Source organism: Maylandia zebra, linkage group LG3, assembly GCF_041146795.1.
Source record: "Maylandia zebra isolate NMK-2024a linkage group LG3, Mzebra_GT3a, whole genome shotgun sequence".
Classification (NCBI taxonomy): Eukaryota; Metazoa; Chordata; class Actinopteri; order Cichliformes; family Cichlidae; genus Maylandia; species Maylandia zebra.
The window spans coordinates 20,862,355-20,885,370 of record NC_135169.1 but is presented as its reverse complement, the minus strand read 5'-3'; the positions used below and the strand labels follow the sequence as shown (position 1 = coordinate 20,885,370).

Here is a 23,016-nt window from a genome sequence, read left to right as displayed (position 1 = left end):
GAAAAACACAGAAGAAAAAATATGGTGAGGCACGAAACAACTACAACAAAAACCTAAAAAACAAAACAGCCAAACAGAAGCAAACCAACCACCACAAATGTAAACATGAAATGACACAAATAAGATGCAAAAAAGAGGACAAAGACATGCAAAGTCAACAAAAATAGACACACCACTCTGTTAAGAAACGAAACGTGACTGTAAAGAGGTGCTGACTACTTAGAGTCCCAAACTTATTCAAATTAATGCAAAAAAAAAAACAATAATGATGTGCAAAAACATGTAAAGCATGAAACACACCAACATGAGAGGAAAAGTCCCAAAGCAAGTGATGCAAAAATCTTAAAAGGCTGTTCATCAAAATATTCATAAAAAAAATGAATATGAACAAATATAGCTAATATATCATTTTAGCTGTAGCCCTGCAACAGACTGTCAACCTGTCCAGGGTGCACCCTGCCTCTCACCCTAACAGCTGGGCTGCAGCTGCCCCACGATCCTGAAAAGGATAAGTGGAAGAGGATGGATGGATGGATGGATGACAAAATTCCCAAAGAAAAATATGAATGTAGAGTCTGAATATATCAGGCTATGAGAAAATTACATCAGTTATACTTTTTATTTAAACCAATAGAACTCAATAAATCCTTACAGAAGCACATAAGGTTTATTTCTTGCTTTTTTTTCTTTTTCTCTCCTTTGATACATTTTTTTCCAATTTTTAAGCAGCCTTGTCTGTTTGTACATCCTCCTAGGAAGGAGTTCACATGTGAATGGATGACTGGAGCAGTAGTGAGTTTTATCCTTACCTTGTCAGAGCACTAAGTTTCAGGATGCCTTTAAAACAACAGCGAGCTCCTGCTTCTTCTTCAGCTTGCACAGATCTTCTTGTCCTGTCAGTTCAGCTGTTGTGGGAAAACCATTTAAAATACTTCAGCCCACAGCTGGGGGAATAAAGTGCTCCTGGAAACTCTGAGGATGAAAGAGTGATCCGGGGCTCCAGGATGTGGAGTAAGAGGGGGGAGGGATGTAGATCCAGAGCATGTAGAGCTGCTGGATTAACAATCTGTGACGTTCAAATGGAAAAACAGTGCATATGTGACGCTGTGTACAGCAACAGTAACTTTCAAAAATAAACAAATATTAAACACAAAAGTACTCCTCACAAAAATAAATATATCTTAGATGATTACCTCAGAGGGGTCTGTGGTTGATTTAAAGCTGATTTATCTGCATTAGGTGGACCCTGCAGGTGCACAGCGTGCTGTGTATAAACCTTCTAGATATAAATAAGAAAACAAGATTGTCTTTTGTGTGAACAACAAATCTAAACAGATTCATGTCACTGTGCCATGTGCAAAGGTTCAAATACCGTCTGTTTTAAGGATTAATGTATTAACGTGACAATACTTATGACAACACTATATATATACTATATACTCAAAAACACGTCATTTTAATTTGTATTTATTCAAAACATTAAAAAAGCATTTATTTAAATTCATTTTCACCATCCACCATGAAATGGTGCAGAAAGAATACAAACTGCCCGCATATATAATTTCCCACTCAGCCCATATGCCAGACCGCAACTATTACTACTATTTTACTACTACACCGTATCATCCATTATTACAATGTTGATATGTATGAAAGTAACAAATAGTCTGAAATACTTTATGAAAAATATGTCTCAGTTTTTCCACGTTCTGAAAAAAGAATAATCAGCTAATTTAAAATGACTTAATGATTTATGTTGTGCTTACTTTGGTGCAGAGTTCAAGGTCATGGGAGAATGTTGTTGGTTGAAGGAAGGCTGTAAGGCTGTAAGGCAATTCAGACAGAAATGAACAGTTCAGGCTCTCCTGATGTGATCCATCCTTATGGTCAAAATATAACCAAAGAAATTCTGAATTTAAGCCCTCCCACTCGGCAATACTCCACAGCCATCCCACAGGCTGGATTGGACCCTTTGATGAGACAGTTCTGGACCCCGGGCCGTATGTTTGGCAACAACTTTATGGTGGATCCCTTTTTATGGATACATCAAAAGGGAACACTTACAATAAAGTCTCTCTGCACTTTAACGTCAAAGAATTTGATCATTATTACTCTTATTGCTCTGTTTCAAGATTTCTCTTCTAGTATCAGGTTTTCTATGGGATTAAGACCTCCCATCACCCCAACCACACACTACCAGGATGTACACCAGCTGTGGCCGCCTCCCTCCAGGATCTTGCAGACTTCTCCACTGACCTCTTCCTCCTCGTCCCTCTGTTCTCATTGTTCTTATTTTGTTGTCTTTCTTCTGCTTAAACATCAGTGATGTTACTCTTCACTTTGAGACATTATTCAGTAGTCACTATCCACTATCACAAGAGCATATATATTATAAGAATAACATCAGCATTAATTCACGAGTCATTAAACTCAAATTAGAATTTTAAGGTCAGATTTAACATCAGAAGAAGGAAGAAATTTATTTCTAAAAGACGATTCAACCCAAAAACCTTCACAAAGAGGTTAAAACGTTTACGTCAACATTAAAACAGAAGTAAAGTTGGTTCAACAGGACGCGCAAGGGAAGAAATATCTAAACTGGACATCAATGCCGGAGTTCACTGAGTTTTCATTTTCACGGACAGAGTAAAATGTTGTCTTGATATTTCTCTATTATTGTCTCTACTTTTTTCTAGTTGTTTTATTTTTCATTCCAATGCCTTCTAAGTTAAGTGTAAGTTTGCAAAAAAAAAAGGTGTGTCTTTGACATTTGTTTCCTTCCATCTCTTCAGCTTCAGATCACACCGGGAGTGTTTCATAAGCATTCTGTCACGGTTCGCTGAGGACTCACGCAGCACTCTGGAGCTTGTGATGATAACAGTGGGTTTAGAAGTGGGATTTTACTTAAAAAGGGGGCAATAATTCACAGCCCGGCGCAAACGTGAGGTGCTGTCTAAGAGCTTGATGTTTGTTATATTTTAGCTATTATTGCCACATGAAAGTAAAACTTAATGGGATAAATCAGGGTTTATGTCGTCTTTTAAAAAAGACAAAAAGGGGCTGAACTGTCATGTATTTAATATATATTCTTAGTGCTTATTTGCTGATTATATTGTTTTATGTATAAGAGTGGCCAACACAGTGTGTGCCAAAAAGTACTGACAGGAAACTGCATGCTTTTGCAGAGAAAATAGGAGCTGCAGCCAGAAAGTGAGACTAAGCAGAGTGTTTGATCAAAACTTAAAGTGTGTGTGACGTCTAGAGGAGGAATATAAATGACCAAGCTTGCTGTTTTTGCTTCAGACTTCAGCTGGCGTTGCTGGGTGTGCTAAGCCTCCATATTCCGGGATATGTAAAATTAAAGATCATTTTTTGAGTTTGACCACTTTGAGCCTTGAGTCTTTCTTTGCCCTGAAGAATACAAAGAACTGGATTTAATAGCAGGAAACACTGCTGTATACAATGGTGACAGGAATATGGGCTCCAGTGGATCCAAGGTGGGGAGGACAAGGGGAAAACACTTGCTCTTCTTCGATCACTCACTGCTTGCTGCCAGCCACTCTCCAATCACTCACAACAAGGAATCCTCTCAGGGAACACAGGGACGGGTTCAGGGAATCTATATGCAGAACGTACACGCTAACAAAGGCACAGAAGGAACAAGTGCTATATACTTTGAGAGCCAAGCTACACTGACGCGAGTCACACCATGATCCTGCATGAATACCTGCCATCCCTCAGGTTAAATGCTGACAGTGCAAATGAGGCTCAGGTGTTTACTCTTCACAGGTGCGTGGGCCGAGGGCTTGAACCCGCAATGAGTCCTGCCCCTGCTGATCCACTGGGCCGTGACACATTCAGCCTGCATGAAGTCTTTTATTTTGAAAACTCCATGGTGAGGAGAAATGTTTCTGGATGCTTCTGAAACGTGTCATTGTCTTGACTGGGTCTCTGTTATTTTGGTTTTTAAAATTTCATATTTTACTTTGAAGGGGGCCTTTTTCAAAGATTCACATTGTGATTGCACATTTTGTTTTGTTTCACCTGAGGCTGATTCTTCCCGCCTCCGTGTCTCGTGGAGTCTGCAAATGAGGCCTGCAGTCAAATAGTCACAAAACATACTTTCTACCTCTTCTTTCTAATCACCTGTAGACCCAAAGGACCCAACGAATCTCCGACTCTCGCGTTTTCCTTTTGTTTTATTCACAGTGTTCTGTTTTGTTTTTCATGGTTAACTCTGCACTTCAGCACTTTGCAGAGCACAATGGTCCACGCTCTGCACATGGCTCTCTGCTCCAGCAGCTCTCTCTCTCCTCTCCAGCCTGGCTGATACTGAAATGGGAAGGCATGATTAGATGATGCTATGAAAACCAGCCTTCCCCGGCACCACAACCTGAACCCGCTGCTCTACCCATCCCCTGCAGCCGAGCCACATCACCACTTTAATCACACTCTAGATCTTGTTTTAACATATGGCATAGAAACTGAACATTTAACAGTGTTTCCTGAAAACCCTCTGCTGTCTGATCATTTCCTGATAACATTTACATTTACAACATTTACAATAATTGATTACACAGCGGTGAAGAGTAGACTTTATCAAAGTAGATGTCTTTCTGTAACTGCTGTAACTAAGTTTAAGAATATAATCCACCCACTGCTATCATCTTCAATGCCCTGTACCAACACAGAGCAGAGCAGCTATCTGAACGCTACCCCAACAGAGGTCGATTATCTTGTTAATAATTTCACCTCCTCACTACGTACGACTCTGGATACTGTAGCTCCTGTGAAAACTAAGGTCTCAGATCAGAAGTACCTGACTCCGTGGTATAATTTTCAAACACGTACCCTAAAGCATTGTGATGGAAAAATTCTAGTTTTTTTTCACAATAAGATTTAGGTGGTTAGAATTTTACATAGCCTTTTTATTTCTTAGGTGAAGGACGTATGGGTCAATATGAACTGGTGTAGCCTGCTTAACTATGTTATCTGCTGACTGTATGAAAATTCCCAGGGAGGCCGCGGGCTGTTGCTGGGAAAGCACGTATTGTAACTGAGAGGGTACAGTGAGTTGTGCTTGAGGGTACAAAAGAGGAGCTGAGACATCCCAAGGGGAGTGCTCTCCTCACTTTATAACTGTGACGTTTGATGTCTGTTTCAATTTCTGCCTGCAGTAATTAAAAAGCTTGACCACACCGTGCTGCAGACTTTATGAACAGAAAATTCCATTACAGCAGATAACTCATAAGCTGGAGAGGACATGGCATATCAGAAATTTAGTATGTCATCATTTAGCCTGGAGAAATAGTTTGCTGCTTTATAAATTAATTAACTGAATAAAATTTCATGAATTTAATAAAATTATCAAACAAATTACTCATCTAACCCCATGTCACAGATGACACACACCAATTAGTTAAACTGCAGGAATGTCTTAAAGACATAAAGACCTGGATGGCATTACCTTGGCCTCCAGTAACGCTGTGAGGAACCTTGGAGTCATTTTTGACCAGGACATGTCCTTCAATGCACATATTAAACAAATATGTAAGACTGCTTTCTTCCATTTGTGCAAAATCTCTAAAATTTGAAATATCCTGTCTCAGAGTGACGCTGAAAAGTCCATGCATTTAGAGAGCTCCAGTTACTCACTGGTAAAACTTCCAGCAGCAGGTCCACATTCCAACAACAGGAACATTTCAACAGCTACAACATTCTGTATCTTGAGTGTCACTCAAATGTTGGCTTTTTGTATTTTTTAAGCTTCAGGGCTTAAAAGGTTCAGGGCATTGTCAGTAAGGTCGTACATAAAGGAGAGGGTGAGGTTTGCTATAGGAAAATCTATCTGAGCCAAGGTAGGTAAGTAATGAGGTCTTTATGTACAGATATAAATGTATTTCACCCATACATCAGCAGCTATTGCACTTCTCCTATTAAAATCAACCAAGAAGAATATTTTCCTGTTTGTGAAAGAGATGAATCCTAATAAAAAGGCCTGGTTACCTTTACATAAAAATCAATGGTAGAATTTTCCTTCATTGAGCTACTTTTCACTTTCATACTTTGACTCGATTTCACAGTCTGTAAGTAAATAAGTTGCTCCAATTCATCAGCCTTCACTAGGTTATTTTTTTAAACACAATATCTGCATTCATACTTAAATGAAGAGTGTCTGTACGTCTGGCACCTCTTCAGACACCACACCTGGAAGAGTCATAGTTTCTAAATTCTAAGGCTTTTTGTCAACTTTTCGCCAATAAAGTATTAAGTTAGCCTTAAGGACCTTGGTGGATGTAAGTCAAATTTTAACACACTGTTAGCAGGACCCCACTTTACACCCCTGCAAAGTTATGTTATGCAGCTCAGATATGTCCTCCTCTGAGACTGAAGTATTTTATTGTTGGATCTTCTTAAGGTTAAGTTTTTAATGCTTAAATAGTTTTAAATACTTTGTTTAAACTTGTTCACAGTTGCTGAACAGAAAGGTTTGGAGTCTGTGGTTTTTGTCATTTGCTGATAAACATGCTGGCCACATTAGCAAAGGCACAACAATCAAGTCAAGTCAGCTTTATTTATACAGCACGTTTAAAAGATATCAAGTGTCAACCAAAGTGCTGAACAGAGGGACAATGTAGTCTGAGTGGGTGAGAGATTTAAGAGTTTTGCTCTCAGGTTACAAAGAAAGAAACTGGTCCAGGTCATCAAAAACCCATCTATGTTTACATGTGGTGATATTGTTGGTTATCATTCATCAGGGACCAGAAAGAGAACTCTGAAAATGAATTTCTTTTGGTTTAAAAGTCATTAAAGATGTACGCTGTACAAGCATATGACCCTGAAAAATAAAGTTCAAAGAAAGCACCAAATTACCATGACATTCATTTCCATGACAAATGTATGCAAATGTCTGACTACAACTGCAATACCTCTTCTATTAACGTGTGTTAATTACACACTTTCACATTTATATATTTTATAAGTGAATGCCTCATGTAAAATCCAGTCATCCCCAACTGGTCATGTCAGATAGCCTATGTGTTTATACATCACTTTACATTTAATCAGTGGTTAATCAGTAGCAGGACAAGCACTCGATCCCTGGCTGCTCCAGTCTGAATGCTAAAATATTCTTGGGGAAGATTCTGAACCTCGAGTTGATCTTATGCGTTCCTGCTGGAACTCCTTCAGTGAACTTCTGAAAATGTATAGTTTTAAATACTTTATATAATATTTCTTATTTTAGATAAGTGACCTATGGTAGTGGCTGAACTCGTGTTTTTAATTTCATTACATGAATGTTGTCTTTTTTTAAAAATTGAAACAACATTATTTCCGTGACCTGAAGCTGAAACTCAACACTGATTGGACAACATGTGTTGGAATTTAAAACTTAATTGTACACCTTTTTGTGATTACATTGTACTTCAGAATTTACTGTTTTCTTTTTCACCTTTATGGTGGTTTAGTAATTCCCTTCAGATGTGGCAAGAGCCCTTTTGTGAATCTACATCTTCTCGGTGGCGGCACAGATGTTGTCAGGGAGTTCCATTTTTCCTGGCTTGCTTAAAAAGTGTGGTTAGGTACACTCATCATGTGTCACGGAGTGTGGGTCCGGTTGGTTCTACATTGTTCAGTTTATTATTATTTCTCATTATGTTTGTAGGTCTGAGTTACTTTCTCAATTTAGTTCCCAATCCTGTCAAGTCTGCCTCCACTCTGTTTATCACTTATCACTTGCCCTCCATTGTGTGCTTTGTGCTTAGCTCTGCTTCCTTCCATCTAAAGGACCATTTTCACAGCATTTGTTTTATTTGTTTGTTAAGACACTCAACACTTTCTGTGAATCTTTCAAGCATAAAAAACTGAAAAACGCCAACTAGATGATTTATGCAAGCATGTTTCCACCTCCATGCTTTACTGTGAGGATGCTGTTATTTGAATCATAATCACAAATGGGGAGTTGAGTTGAAGCCACAGAGCTTGATTTTAGTTTGGTCTGACCTCGGCACTTTCTCCCACGCCTTCTCTGAATCATTTAGACGTTCGCTGACAAACTCGAGGCGGGCCTGAACATGTGCCTTCTTTAGCAGCAGTGTTTTAATACATTACAGTGTAGTGTGTTACCACTGGTGTTGTTAGTGACTGTGGTCCAAACTGCCTTCAGATCAGCCTTCAGAAAATCCTGCGTTTTCCCAGGATTTTCAAAACACTCTCGAAAACGCATACATTTGATGTGTGGACAGCGGAAACAGAGACTTTCTAAAATTATGACACATTTTAGTCATGTGATGCAGTCATGTGACCAATTAAACTAAGATAGCAGAGGGCATTATACAGCACTCTCACTCGCTTTTGCAACTTTTTACTTTCGTGTTACTCACAGCAACAACTCCACCTCATTATTAGTCCATTTAAAAAACTCGGTGCTTTTCCTCGACATTTTGCCGCGACGTTTCAAAGAGCCGGAAAGTAAATAAACAGCAGACAGCAATGAGGCAGGTCGAATCGTCTTGCGTTTCATGCATGCGCAGGACTGGAATGCAGTGTTAGGGAGTAACGGAATACATGTACCGCCGTTACGTATTTAAAATACAAAATATGAGTAACTGTATTCCGTTACAGTTACCGTTTAAAAAGGTGGTATTCAGAATACAGTTACTTTGTTGAAATAAATGGATTACACTGCGGTACTTTCCTGTTTCATATTGTCGCGGGTCAGGACTGTTTGGGTTTTGTTTGACAGCTACGTTCTGTTGTTCCAGGCGGCAGCGTTACGGTTGCCATGGTTACAGGGCGACGCTCTCTCTCTCTGCGACTGTGTGCTTCCTGGGTGAGAGAGCGCCTTTTCGTTGTTGTTGTTGTTGTTGTTGTTGTTGTTGTTGTTGTTGTTGTTGTTGTTGTGCTAAGCTAACAGGCAGAACGCTACAATCATAGCTCTAAAGAATGTAGCATCATGGGCAGTGTAGTCCATGTTGCAGGGAGAATGGACTGCCATACACGTTATGGGTCTGTGAGCGCGAGGAGGGAGAAAAAGGGGAGTGGAAAGGTACGAGTTGTCATCGAGGAAAAACGGGAGCTGGAAGCATGTAAATATAATAATAACCACTGCAGCCAAGAAGAGAGCTTGACGAGCCCATGTTGATTTTCCATCTGAACCATCAGAATCATCAGGATTGAAATGTCAACACAAAACCAATGTTGAAACAACATTGAAATACTGATGAAACCTGACACCGACATTGAAATAACATTGATTCACTGTTGTTCTGTCATCGTTGATTGTTGATCTATTTATAGTTGACAAGGTGACAACAATCACGTTGAAAAACCATCGATTTATGGTTGAGCGGGAAATTAAAGCTGCTACCACTTGGACTATTCCGCAGCACCCCTATCACATTGGTACATCCCTCCAGGTAACCATTGTCTTGTACAGTAGAGCGGGACATTAGATTTACTCTCAGCGGAATTGACCGGAGAAGGCATCAGTTCATGCACTGCACTGGCCTGCACCACGATTAGTATAAGGTAAGAATGAATGACTTTTGTTCTATTCGTTATTTCCACGGTTGCATTTGAATAACAGTAAAAAAAACCCAAAACAAACTTGTTAATGTAAAGTTTCGGATAAAATGTGGGAGCCCGAAATTGTGTCTACTTTCATCTTACAATCCGGCAACAAATAAATTGCACTGCAAACAAAGTCTATCAACAAAGAAAACATTTTCGTTTCATACTTTTCCGTTATATTCCCTTATAAAGCTAGCTTTAATGCTTCGAGGGTTCCTTTGTTCTTGCCGTCGCCTTGGCGCTTGACCCAGACTTTCGCTCTGTAGTTGCTTTTTAGCATAGTACTACAAAAAATTGTAAATCTGTGATATATGATTGATAAACGTAAAGGTAACTGTATAAATGTGTTCAATGACTTTGTTACTTTTAATGATTGGTGAGCACCCGCTTCGATTCGCACTCAATTCAAACTTTACGCTGCACGCTCACCTAACTTGCGTTTGCACCTTTTGTCCACACGTAAACTGCGTTCGTGTTTTCCTCCGAAAACAATAAGTTCTGTTGGAGCAGTCTTTCAACGCCTCTCTCTGTCTCTCGCAAGAAAAGTTGACCCACACAACAAAGTAAAGCTATTTTTCGGCTACGAGCCTACAGGGACCCCGCCGTATTAGTCAGAGGTCCCTTTACTACAGTTCGGAGTCGCCTTCAGTAATAGTAATAAATCACACAGCAATAGTAGTAAAAAGCATGATAATATATTAAGTAATCCAAAGTATTCAGAATACGTTACTGTCATTGAGTAACGTAACGGAATACGTTACAGAATACATTTTGGGGCATGTATTCTGTATTCTGTAATGGAATACATTTTAAAAGTAACCTTCCCAACACTGCTGGAATGTAAGTGTTTTCGGCCATTTCAATGTGGACGCACAACTATGTGAAAGCGCTGGTGTGGACACAAAATGCTGTTTTCTAGCGTGGGCATAGCCTTAATCTGGCCAGCATGTCCTGGTCTGCCCCAGGGCCTCACACCCCACCCGGGAGGTGCCAGCGACGCATTCCTGCCAGATGCCTGAACCACCTTTACTGGGTCCTTTCTATGTGGAGGAGTAGAAGCTCTTCTCTGAGCCCCCTTCCAGATGGCTGAACAGCTAAACTCCTCGCTTTATCTCTACGAGAGAAGCCAGCCACACTTTGGAAGAAGTCTACTTGTGTCTAAAAGTCTTTTTCTAACACATCTCAGAGCTCCTCCCCAGTGTTGGTCAAGTTACTTGAAAAAAGTAATCAGTAACTAATTACTGATTACTTCCCCAAAAAAGTAATCCCGTTACTTTACTGATTACTTATTTTCAAAAGTAATTAATTACTTAGTTACTTTTTAAAAACACGATTTACAACCTGAATAGGTGATAAAGCGATAGATCTTTCAGCCCAATTCTACTTTTTCTACATAATCCATCATACAAAATGTAATCAAATGGAAAAGTCTCTTTAAAACTTGTTTTATTAGTTTTAATCTTTTAACTTTATGCATCAAGCAAAAATTTAATTATATGCAACATTCACTGACTGGAAGAAATTTGTTTAATATTTAAACCTATTTTCCGCATATTCCAGCACATAAAATGTTTTTTTTTTGTGTTTACACTCAGTCTTTCAAATAGATGCAAGTAAAACACAGCAGAAAATAAATAAAGTCAAAGACTCAGCGGTCCTTTTGCTCTATTTTCACCTGTAAAGCAGGAGTAGGGTAGGCGGAGGTTTATCCTGGTGCAGGTGTGCCGCGGTCAGTGTGTTTCTCTGTGAGTTTCCCATTACGTCGTTGCGCACTCGGAGCTTGTTTAGGGGTTTTTTTTTCGCTGTAAAAAGTTTTCTTCCCACGCACAATGCTAATGGACGCTAATGTTTTTGTCACTTTTTATGGAATCAAACTCAAAGTAAGGTCAGTGCTTCCACGCTTTAAACGCTGCACGCTCATACTCTCTCCCGCACTCGATATATGATCCATTGTTGATCTGCACACAGCTGTTGTCACGAACGTGGCACTGGCTTACATTCTCGCAAAAAAAATCACGGTTTTAGTAACGCAGTAACGCAGCGTTCCTACGGTAAAGTAACGGTACTCTAATTACCGTTTTTGCAATAGTAATCCCGTACTTTACCCGTTACTTGAAAAAAGTAATCGGATTACAGTAACGTGTTACTGCCCATCTCTGCTCCTCCCACACCTGAGTTCTTTGCTTCAGCCAACATGTTCCTTGCTTGTTTCTCCTTTTTTCTAAACTGAGCACCTGATGGCTTTGAACTTTTCTTGTCCATCTTCCATTGGTTTTAATTTTGGACTCCAGTATGAACACAAATCCACCAACTTGAGGATCGCCACAACATAACCTAACAGACCTACACCTTAGTTCACAGATTCACTTTGTCTAGGGTTCTGGGATTTCACACAACCCAGGATTCAAATCATGATTACATAATGGGCTTGGATTTACAACATTATGAACCCCTTTCCACGGGTTGTGTTTGAGACATTAAATCATCAAAATATAAATTTTAAATTGTTATTGATCCCTTTACCTCTAGTCCTAAAGTGTATATTTATTTTCTTACTCTTCTTATATATATTGTTTGTTTACTTGCACTGCTGTAACTGGAGCCTCGTCGTCTCGTCTCTCTATATACTGGACTGTATGTAGCGGAGTTGACAATAAAATTGACTTTGACTTAGGCAGCGAGCAGGCGCACCGAGGGCTCTCGCGCTCACTTTTCGCGTATAGAATTTCGATAAAACATCGGTGCAAATTATAAGTCTGTATCATAATGTCTGTTGTTTTCGTGTTTGTTGTTTTGTTTTATTTTGCGAGTTGGTTATTAGATGCTGCTCCAGCCACCAGTGAATCCCCCGCCACCCCGCCCTCTCCTCCGTGTGCCGGCGTGCCGCAAGCAGCAGGCGCACCTCGCAAACGGAGGGCGCCGTTACTCCCAGCAAATGGGCGATAGAAAACCAATCAGTGCCTGTACCATTCCTAATATGCGCTGGCTGATGTCGGGGCAGCATGAGAACGAGCAATTCCCCCCCTCCCCCCGATGCCCGTGATGCCGCCCCGGGCAACCGCCCGTGTCGCCCCTATGAAAAACCGCTACTACACACCTGTGTGTTCATGGCCCTAGTGGCCATTAGAGGAACTGCAGCTTTAGAAGTACGTTCACTAGTGTCCCGCCTGCTCACTCAGATATTGCCCCTGGCGTGGATTTGTTTGATGTCCTTTGGAGCAAAAGCGATGCACTAGCAGAGGAGCTCCACTCGTACTCCTTCCTCAGAGAGCTGTGACAGAGCAGTGCTACTCCAGCTTCATGCAGCAGGAGGCGCTGTATTTGACCCGAGTGAGAAGCACTCTGGAGGTATGAGGTCACCATGTTTATCCCAGAATCAGCGGCTGTGAATGTTCTTACAACCTTTTCCAGACCAGCTCTTTTCATAGACTTTCAGACTTCAGCTCCTTCTTTGACTTTTCTTGCAGGTCCTGATTCGTAATCGAGAGGAGACTGACGACATTAGGCCACTGCTGCTGGACACACTTAAACGCTACAGCAGCACAAACCAGGTGAAACCATTTTCCTGCAGCAGTCAAAAGAAAAACACACCACTGAAACAACAGATCATGCAAAATGAATTAAATTAATTGTGATTCACTCTGTCCTGTCCTTCAGAGCCTCCTGGCTTCACCTCCCCCACAGTGGCTCCATTGTCCTCTCCAACTGTACCACTCTGTGGTTTTGGAGGAGCCGGTTTATTGGTTAGTGGCTCTGTCGGCCCGGCCCTGTCTACGTTGCTTCCTGGCTCAAGAACTGCTTGAAGAGCTACTGATTTCCAGGTCCATGACTAACAGCTTCTAGCTTCTACCAGGAGTGGAGCAAAGACAGTCTGAAGGAGGTCAGACATATATATGTATGTATATATATGTGTATATATACATATGTATATACACATGTCTGACCTCCTTCAGTATGTATATGTGTATATATATATATATATGTATATACTATAATATTGGCCATATTATATTTACATTACCACAGTGAGATGATTTTAGTCTCATGAACAACATTAACTAATTGTTATTTACTAACTAATCTTAAATGACTGTTCAGCACAGAAATGAAGCCCAACAATCATGTTTTAGAGTCCTGTGGTCTCAGCCTCAGATACTCAACTAAAGTGATGTCATGACAACAATGAATGACCAACAAAACATTTTTCTCCTTCATTTCTGTCAAACAATGCTGTATGTAACGTTTCTCGCGATTAGTATCATGGTTGCTAGGCAACCTGAACAGCGCGACAAAGGCTAGACCGTCCCATTTCACAGGCCTCTCACTTCCGCACTTCTCGTACTTATAGTACGCACCGTACGTAGTATGCATAGTGCGCGTCCTTCAAGCGTGCAGACCCTGAATTGGGACTCAGCCTTTGTGTATTTAAGTCGTGTCTTCTGTTGTAGTAGTTGCTGGTCCGTCTGTGTATCCACCATGCTTCATCTGTGTGTTCTCCCTGCTGTCCGTCGTCATTTACCGCTGCTCATCCTCCTTCGTGTTCAGGTCCTGGTTTGTGTTCAGTAGTTTAGTAGTCCTCAGTTTAAATAGTCTTCAGTCCCGTTTGCTGTTTCTCCATTTGCATTTTGTGTTCAATAAACCACCTCACCTTCACGAGTGCCTGCGACTTGATTCTCCTTTAATATTTCCACACGACTCACTCTACTCGCCGTGACAAGTACATGGTTGTGAAGCAGGTCATATAAAGCTTTTACTAATTTTCATATTTGGTGTGACCTTGATTGATTTTGAACTGATTTAAATTGAAGTTAAAATGCCTCGAGCTGTTATTGGTGTCTGCCATCCAGCGTTGGTCCAGTTACTTTAAAAAAAAGTAATTAGTTCCTGAGTGCTTATTACTTCTCCAAGAAAGTAATCCTGTTACTTTATTGATTACTTATTTTCAAAGGGAATTTGTTACTTACTTACTTTTTTAAAACATGATACACAACCTGAATAGGTAATAAAGCAATAGATCCTTAAGCCCAGTTCTATTTTTTTTGCATAATCCGTCATATAAAAGGTAATGAAATGAAAAAGTCTCCTTTTAAAACTTGTTTTAATGTTTTAACTTTATGCACATTGCATAAATATTAAGTTATATGCAATATTCTCCGACTGGAAGAAAATCTTTAACATTTAAACCAATTCTCTGCATATTCCAGCAAATAAAATAAAATAACTTTTATGTTTACACTCATTCTTTCAAACAGATGAGAGTAAAACACAGCAAAAAATAAAGTCAAAGATTTAGCGGCACTAAATTCTGTCACTCTTAAATCTACTGTCACATGTTTAGCAGGAGGTGGAGGTTTGCCCGGTGCCACAGAGGTCATGTCAGTGGGAGGATCTGTGTGAATTTCACATGCCTGTGGCAGTGCTTGCTCAGATTTGAAGTTTAATTTTTCTCTGTAAAAAGAAGTTTTCTTCCTACGCAGAGTGAACAGCGGATGCTAACGTTTTTGTCACTTTTTATGGAATCAAACTCAAAGTAATGTCAGTACTTCCACGCTTTAAACACTGCACGCTCATACTCTCTCCTGCACTAAGACACTCTCACAAACAAAATCACGGTTCAGTAACGCAATAATGCAGAGTTCTTACAAGAAATTAACAGTAATCTAATTACGTTTTTGCAATAGTAATCCCTTACTTTACTCGTTGCTTGAAAAAAGTAATCAGATTATGTGTCACTGCCCACCTCTGCTACCATCACACAAAATTTGGACATGATGTCTTGAAAACTGTGGACACTAGACAGACAAACAGAGCTGATTATATCCCTCGTCCTTTAGAAGGGTGAACAATGATGCAGAGAGGAAACACAGTGAGATCCTAAATGTTCCAGTTTTCCTTTTTCTTAGTGTACCATCTCTGCTTATCAACTTTTGAGCTTTTGTGTTTTGCTTTTCTTCTTGTGATGACAACAAACAGCCTTTTTTTACTCCCTCTTTCTCTCTCTGTGACACAGGTACAAAAAGGTGATAAAGGAGAATCAGGATCATATGGATGCATTTAAAGCCATCAATATCTTCAGAGAGCACATGATGGCCCAGAAGGCTTTCTACAAGGCTCTGTAAGAACATATCAGTGCGCGTCTCTTTGTTTTCTGTTGCCTGGAGTTTCTAATGTGTGCGTCTCTGCTGCAGGGTCTGTTCATCTGAAGAAGGCAAACAATGAAGAAGTAAAGCAAGGTGGGTCAGCTTTACTGTAGAGTCGGCAAACTGTCAAATGAATTACCTTGATTATTCTTGTTTGGTTTCAAAGCTCAGCTCAGTCTTTCTGTTTTCAGCAGTTTTATGGACAAGTGCATGTTTTTTTGCCTGCAGACAGACGTCACTGCTGGGATGAAGGAAACAACTTTAACTCTCTTCAATCAAGAAAGCTTGATGCTGCGTACTGAGAAGCTTGGAAAGAAAAGCAACTGGACTTCTTTGTTTCACGTTTCATCTCTGAGGTGAAACATCTTCAAGAAACTCAAAGAGGTCCAGTCAGTATTCTTTTCAAGCTCTTTGGATTACCATGACCTGGATAACTGAGAACCTACACAGGCAATAACTACATTGTCAATTCTATTCTATTGAATTGCACAGAATCAGAACAACAGTCCTCTCGAGTCACTTTATTTCGTAAGGCAGACTATCTCACAGAGGTGTGCATCTGTTTACATTCTGGGTCCTTTTTCAGTATTTGTCCTCTTTTTGCATTCTGACACATTCAGTGGTGGTTTGTTGTTCTTTGAACTCTTCTCTATCCTCTTTTCTGAAATTCATGAAAAAGGGAACAAAATGTTCAGAAAGAGATATAAAATTACAGATTCACATTGATAGTTTTGGTATTATCCTACCTACAGACAGTCCTGGTAGACGTTGTCAAACCCAGTAACCTATCTCACAAATTTAAAGAACATGATCTGGGAATTAGATTCTTCAAAATGTTATGTGTTGTTTCTCCCCCCTTTGAACCAAATCTTCTGTTTTTTAATATACCTTGCCCAGGTTGTTTTTGCTAATGAGCAAACAGATTATGTATTAGATTTGAGATATGAAACATTTAATAAAAACACTGTAAAATGTTTAAGTTAAAACACAGTAATTTAGAAGGGAAAAATGTGAAGCATGAGAAAAGATAAAATCTGTTATAAAATCTGTTATGGGTTAAAGCATGTAAACCTATTCTAACAGAAACCCTAAATAAATAAAATAAAAATAAAACCCTCAAATAAAATAAAACCCTCAAATTCTAAATTTGTGCAAAGCGTTGTGTTGCCATTTTAATCCAAAGGGAGAAAAACCATTGAAACTCTTTATTCATGTGTGTTTATGTTTAAAGAACCCTGCATCGTAATAACAGACCATTTCAAACGGCTGTCTTTGTCTCCCCCTGCAGGCTTAAATAGGACATTGCACCCTTTTAAAGATCTCTGCAAAGTAATTGAGTACTACTATTAGTACTACACTTATCCAACTTTACTACTACCTTACATTATTACCAATGCTACTATTTAGGAATACTGTCATTGCTTTCATTTCTAATACTGCTACTGCTTCTACTCTACATTTGCAAAAATGTTTGAGCAAACACAGACAAAAGAGGACACGAAAGAAACAACTTTGAATCTCTTCAAGAGTATTCAAGACTGTTAAATTTGATGCATATTTTTAGTTTGAACTGCAACCTATGAATTAAATTTTATTTTTTCTGATATCTGTATGTCAAATTTTCTACTTGACTCAAAATTTGGAGTTCGGTATCTCGAATTTTCAACTTAACTATAACTAAACAATAACTAAAGTTGAAAATAAGCTGAAAGTTCATCATACTAACATTGTATTTTGAGATAACTTTCAACCTAACTCTGCCTGATGTTTTAATATATTCACAATGTTGTTGTTTTTTGTTTTGTTTTGTTTTTATCATCGATGTGATCAGGTCCTGGCCTAACATTTTTTATTTAGGGTTATAGAATTTGAAACATCGAGCAGGTGTTACAGAACACCAGAGGATTATCGCCGTTCTCTACTGTAGGGAAATACTCGATAGCTAATTAGCATTCTGCGTCAAAGATTCTGTTGGCAATAACATAGTGTGATTTAGAATACAATTATTTGGCAATAGCTACTTGCAGCACTGGCTGTTAAAGCGGTTTAAAAATGGACAAACCCTGGATATTTGCGTGAACTTGCTTAATATTAAACGCAGAAGTCAGGGTTTTTCTATTGGATGAAAGGCTTACGTTAAGAGACAAGCTAGCATTACCTAACATTGAATAGAAAAAACACAATTTAGGGTTAGATTACCTAAATTAAATTATCCTTTTTGCTAATGTTGATCATACTTTCCACTGATGGACATATTCCAGTTAGGGCAGATGAGCTTCATTAGATGAAGCTGTTTTTCTTCAAGCTAATCATTACAATTTGGATGTGGTTGAGGCAGAATAGTGGCAATGGCCTTTACTGATTTCTATATCTACTTCACTTCATGCAATACTAACATTAAACCATCGTACTGTCATAGCAAAGATTGAAAAAGAACATTGTGAATACCTTATTATTAATAACATAAGATAACTTTGACATAATTGCTCTGTTTGAACCAGTTATTTGCAACTGTTTACTTAAAGCGGAAGCCTTAGTTATACGTGTTGAATATGATACATACGACAACAAAAATAAAATGTATTCATGGCCATTTTGTAACGTTATTGCGATAGGGCCCCCTTCTGATGTTTTTACGTAATTTGAAGATGTCAGAGACATTACATTACATTAGGGACCCCAAGCAAATGTTATTTCCATGGGCATCCTCTGTTGGTGTGTGGTGTCTATTTAAAGTTTCATACTAAGTAGTATTAATACAACCATCAACAACCAAGTATGGTGCAATGAATGTTTGTATAAGTTTCTTGTGAGACATCGTGTACACATTGCTCAAGAGTTGTCACTGAACGTGATAGAACTACAGGTCGTAAGGGGAAAATCTGCGTTCCCCGACTGGTTAGCGACTAGTTTATGGAGGTTGCTCGCTGTCCCAGGGCGAAAGTGATAGCTAAGAGGCTGCTGCACCAAAAACTTCATGGCTATGGTGACATGGTTTTCTGTGTTTGGATGGAAGATGGTAACTTGCTTGCAAAACTAACTGCAAGCCAAGTGGTAGAAAACTAGAAAAGTTAACTACCGCAAGATGGTGACGTGAGCTGTCGCAGTGGTCCGCGGGCTGCACAATTTAGCAGCTTTCTTTTTTATTTTGAGTATTTTTATTTCACGTCTCCTCTGATTAGCAAGAGCACATGTGTAGTACAGTAAAACTGAACAGCTCATGGTTCTAGACCACACAAACCTGCACACTTTCTACGACAATGACTGGGACTCAATCCCCCCTGATATCTGAAGGAATACGGACTCCAACTTCACCATACAACCGCTGAAGTGGCACAGGCAATGGAGGCATAGGAAACAGAAGATGGGGAAGAGAGCGGGGCTAAGAGCTAAGCTAAGTGCTAACCCACACAGACCTGCTATTCCGAGTCTCTTCCTCATCAACTCACGGTCACTAAACAACAAGATGGATGAGCTACAACTGCGGACTGCCTCACGTTGTTTGGATTACTGTGCTATGATCACAGCAGAGACTTGGCTGGACTCTTTTACCCCAGACACTGCAATTGAGCTAGCGGGCCCCACTACATTCAGACCGGACAGGAGAGTGTAACAACAACAAAGACTGGTAAAGTGTTCCTGAACCAGAAGCCATGGCTCAACAGCGAGGTGCGAGCTCTACTAAGAGCATGGGACAGTGCCTTCAAATCAGTAGACCAACAAGTCTACAAAGAGGCACGCCAATCTCTGCTTAAAGCACATAACAGAAGCCAAGCGCAAATACAAACAATGCACTTTAACACAAACAACTTCAAAAACATGTGGCAGGGGATCAAGACACTTACTGGCTACAAAGACAGTCACATACAAACAAACTCCATGGACATCACCTTACCTGACACCCTAAACCAGTTCTTCACCCGCTTTGACCAACAAAACAGGGACACCATCACCTATCCTGCTGTTTCAGAGAGGGACAAGGCCCCCATCCAGCTGGAGCAGCATCAGCTCAGAGCCGCAGTGCGCAGAGTCAACGCGAGGAAGGCAGCTGGTCCAGACAGTGTGGCAGAAAGAGTGCTTAAAGCATGTGCAGACCAACCAGCAGAGGTTTTCACCACCATCTTGAACCTCTCACTGTTAGTCTGTGGTACCATCCTGCTTTAAGTCAACTACCATCGTTCCAGTGCCCAAGAAGAGCTGCTTGAATGACTACCGTCCAGTTGCTTTAACATCCGTAATTGCTAAATGTTTTGAGAAACTCATCATGTTGTACATCAAAGCTGTCATCCCTGCAAACCTCGATCCATACTAATTTGCAAACAAGGCAAACAGGTCGACAGAGGACGCCATGATAACAGCTCTTCACACAACCCTCACACATCTGGACAGTAGTAACATTTATGTGAGAATGCTGTTTTTTGACTTCAGCTCTGCCTTCAATATAGTTCAACCCCACAAACTGATTAATAAAGTAAGCTACTTAGGACTCAGTAGCTCACTGTGCACCTGGATATTGGACTTCCGGAGCGATAGACCCCAGAACATCAGGATGGGAGAGCACACCTCCTCCACCCTCATTCTGAACGTAGGTGTCCCACAGGGGTGTATCCTCCATCCCTTAATATACTCTTCACCCATGACTGTTCTTCAATTCACACCAGTAACACCATTATAAAATTTACAGGCGACACCACCATCATAGGAGTGATTGACGACAACAACAATGAATCAGCCTACAGAGACGAGGTTCAGCATCCGAAACAATGGTGTGACAACAACAACCTGCATCTGAACACAGCCAAGACCAAGGAGATGGTCTTGACTTCAGAAGAACAAAGCGATCAGAGCACTCAGCCCAAGGAAGTACAGGGTGGGCCATTTATATGGATACACCGTAATAACATGGGAATGGTTGGTGATATTAAAGTCCTGTTTGTGGCACATTAGTATATGTGAGGGGGCAAACTCCTCAAGATGGGTGGTGACCAGTGTTGGTCAAGTTAATTGAAAAAAGTAATCAGTAACTAATTACTGATTACTTCCCCCAAAAAGTAATCCCGTTACTTTACTGATTACTTATTTTCAAAAGTAATTAATTACTTAGTTACTTAGTTACTTTTTAAAAACACGATTTACAACCTGAAGAGGTGATAAAGCGATAGATCTTTCAGCCCAATTCTACTTTTTCTACATAATCCATCATACAAAATGTAATCAAATGGAAAAGTCTCTCTTTTTTTTAACTTCTTTTATCAGTTTTAATCTTTTAACTTTATGCATCAAGCAAACCTGTAATTATATGCAACATTCTCTGACTTGAATAAATTAGTTTAACATTTAAACCTATTTTCTGCACATTCCAGCACATAAAATAAAATGTTTTTTGTGTTTACACTCAGTCTTTCAAATAGATGCGAGTAAAACACAACAGAAAATAAATAAAGTCAAAGACTAGCGGTCCTCTTGCTCTATTTTCACCTGTAAAGCAGGAGTGGGTTAGGCAGATGGGGCGACCGTGGCTCAGGGGGTTGGGATGCGTATCTGTAACCAGAAGGTCGCCGGTTCGATCCCCGGGCTCTCTGTCCTGGTCGTTGTGTCCTTGGGCAAGACACTTTACCCTACTGCCTACTGGTGTTGGCCAGAGGGGCCGATGGCGCGATATGGCAGCCTCGCTTCTGTCAGTCTGCCCCAGGGCAACTGTGGCTACAACCGTAGCTTGCCTCCACCAGTGTATGAATGTGAGAGTGAATGAATAGTGGCACTGTAAAGCGCTTTGGGTACCTTGAAAAGCACTATATAAATCCAATCCATTATTACCCATCTCTGGTGGTGACCATGGTGGCTATTTAGAAGTCGGCCATCTTGGATACAACTTTTGTTTTTTCAATAGGAAGAGGACCATGTGACTAGGGATGGGTATCGTTTAGGTTTTATCCGATACCGGTGCCAAATCGGTACTTTTGAAACCGGTGCTTAAACGGTGCTCGAACCGGTGCTTAAAGAATGGAGAACACAAACTTTGTCCAAAAACCTCTCATGTTCAGCTGTTTTTTGTTTTTTTTTTGCAAAAAGATAACAATGTTAGCCTTTTCTGCAGCTATGGGGCATATATGGTATCACTCCTGGCTGGAAGCAGTGCTTAAACAATGGAAAAAAAACACAAACTTTGTCCAAAAACCTCTCATGTTTAACTGTTTCCCACTTTTTCTTTGGTCATTTTAGCCTTTTTGTCCAGGGTGAAGGGAGTATCTGCCATCAAACAAGAAGACAGCCGCATGTAGCTATGATGATGTTTGCTAGTTCACCTTACATGCATTAATGTAATAACGTGGTTAGCCTACTCAACGTAAATTACACTCGAACAACATTAAGCGACTCACGCAGAGAAGAACGGCTTCTGCTGCCATCATCATCCTCATCATTTCTGCTACACTGGCAGGGCTAGGGGCCAGGACTCTATTCTTCGTGTTTTTGGGGGATGTTGCTCCGGGTCCGATAACTGGCAACCCACCCGACGTGCACAGTGTGAGGTCTCGCAGCAAGCTATCAAATACGGCGCATTTCTCGGCTTTTAAAAAAAACGCTATGCGTCGCCAGGTGTTTCATCGGATTCGAGGTGTTACCTCCTTTGACAGTATCACAGTATCAGCTTAAAGCACTTGTTGCAGGCTGCTGAGTTTGCATATTTTGCTGTGAAGTACAGCCAGACTTTTGACCGCTTCGCCTTGGACATTTTTAATCTGTAGCTCTGCTCTAACTGAACGTACGTACCTGGCCCCGCCTACTATCCTCGGAAACGTAAAATGATTGGCTAGAAGTGTATCACAGCTCAGGAAAAAAAAGCACCGAAATAAAGCACCGAAATGTGCGCTGCTTTTCGGTCTGGTTACTACCGTTTATGTCAGAACCGGTGCCATCATGGCACCGGACACCGGTACCCATCCCTACATGTGACACATCAAAATTATTGGTAATGTCACAAGAAAAACAATGGTGTTCTTGGTTTCAATGTAACTTTATTCTTTCATGAGTTATTTACAAGTTTCTGACCACTTATAAAATGTGTTCAATGTGCTGTGTGTTGGATTGTCAATGCAATCCTCATCTCCCACTCTTCACACACTGATAGCCATCCAGTATCCGTAGTTTCCGTAGTTTCAGGTGCTGCACATCTCGTATCTTCACACCATAGACAAATGCCTTCAGATGACCCCAAAAGTCTAAGGGGGTCCGATCGGGAGACCTTGGGGGCCATTCAACTGGCCCACGACGACCAATCCACTTTCCAGGAAACTGTTCATCT

The 23,016-nt window shown here is 40.3% G+C and overlaps 2 long non-coding RNA genes across 2 annotated transcripts; both read left to right on the top strand.

The window, feature by feature from the left end:
- Positions 1-12,758: 12,758 nt before the first annotated feature.
- LOC143416810 (uncharacterized) lies at positions 12,759-13,455 on the top strand. Its single transcript, XR_013097068.1, has 3 exons — positions 12,759-12,921; positions 13,041-13,124; positions 13,231-13,455. It is a non-coding gene; the product is annotated as an uncharacterized LOC143416810 (long non-coding RNA).
- Positions 13,456-15,411: 1,956 nt separating this feature from the next.
- LOC143416809 (uncharacterized) lies at positions 15,412-16,860 on the top strand. Its single transcript, XR_013097067.1, has 3 exons — positions 15,412-15,688; positions 15,762-15,806; positions 15,942-16,860. It is a non-coding gene; the product is annotated as an uncharacterized LOC143416809 (long non-coding RNA).
- The last annotated feature ends 6,156 nt before the right edge of the window (positions 16,861-23,016 follow it).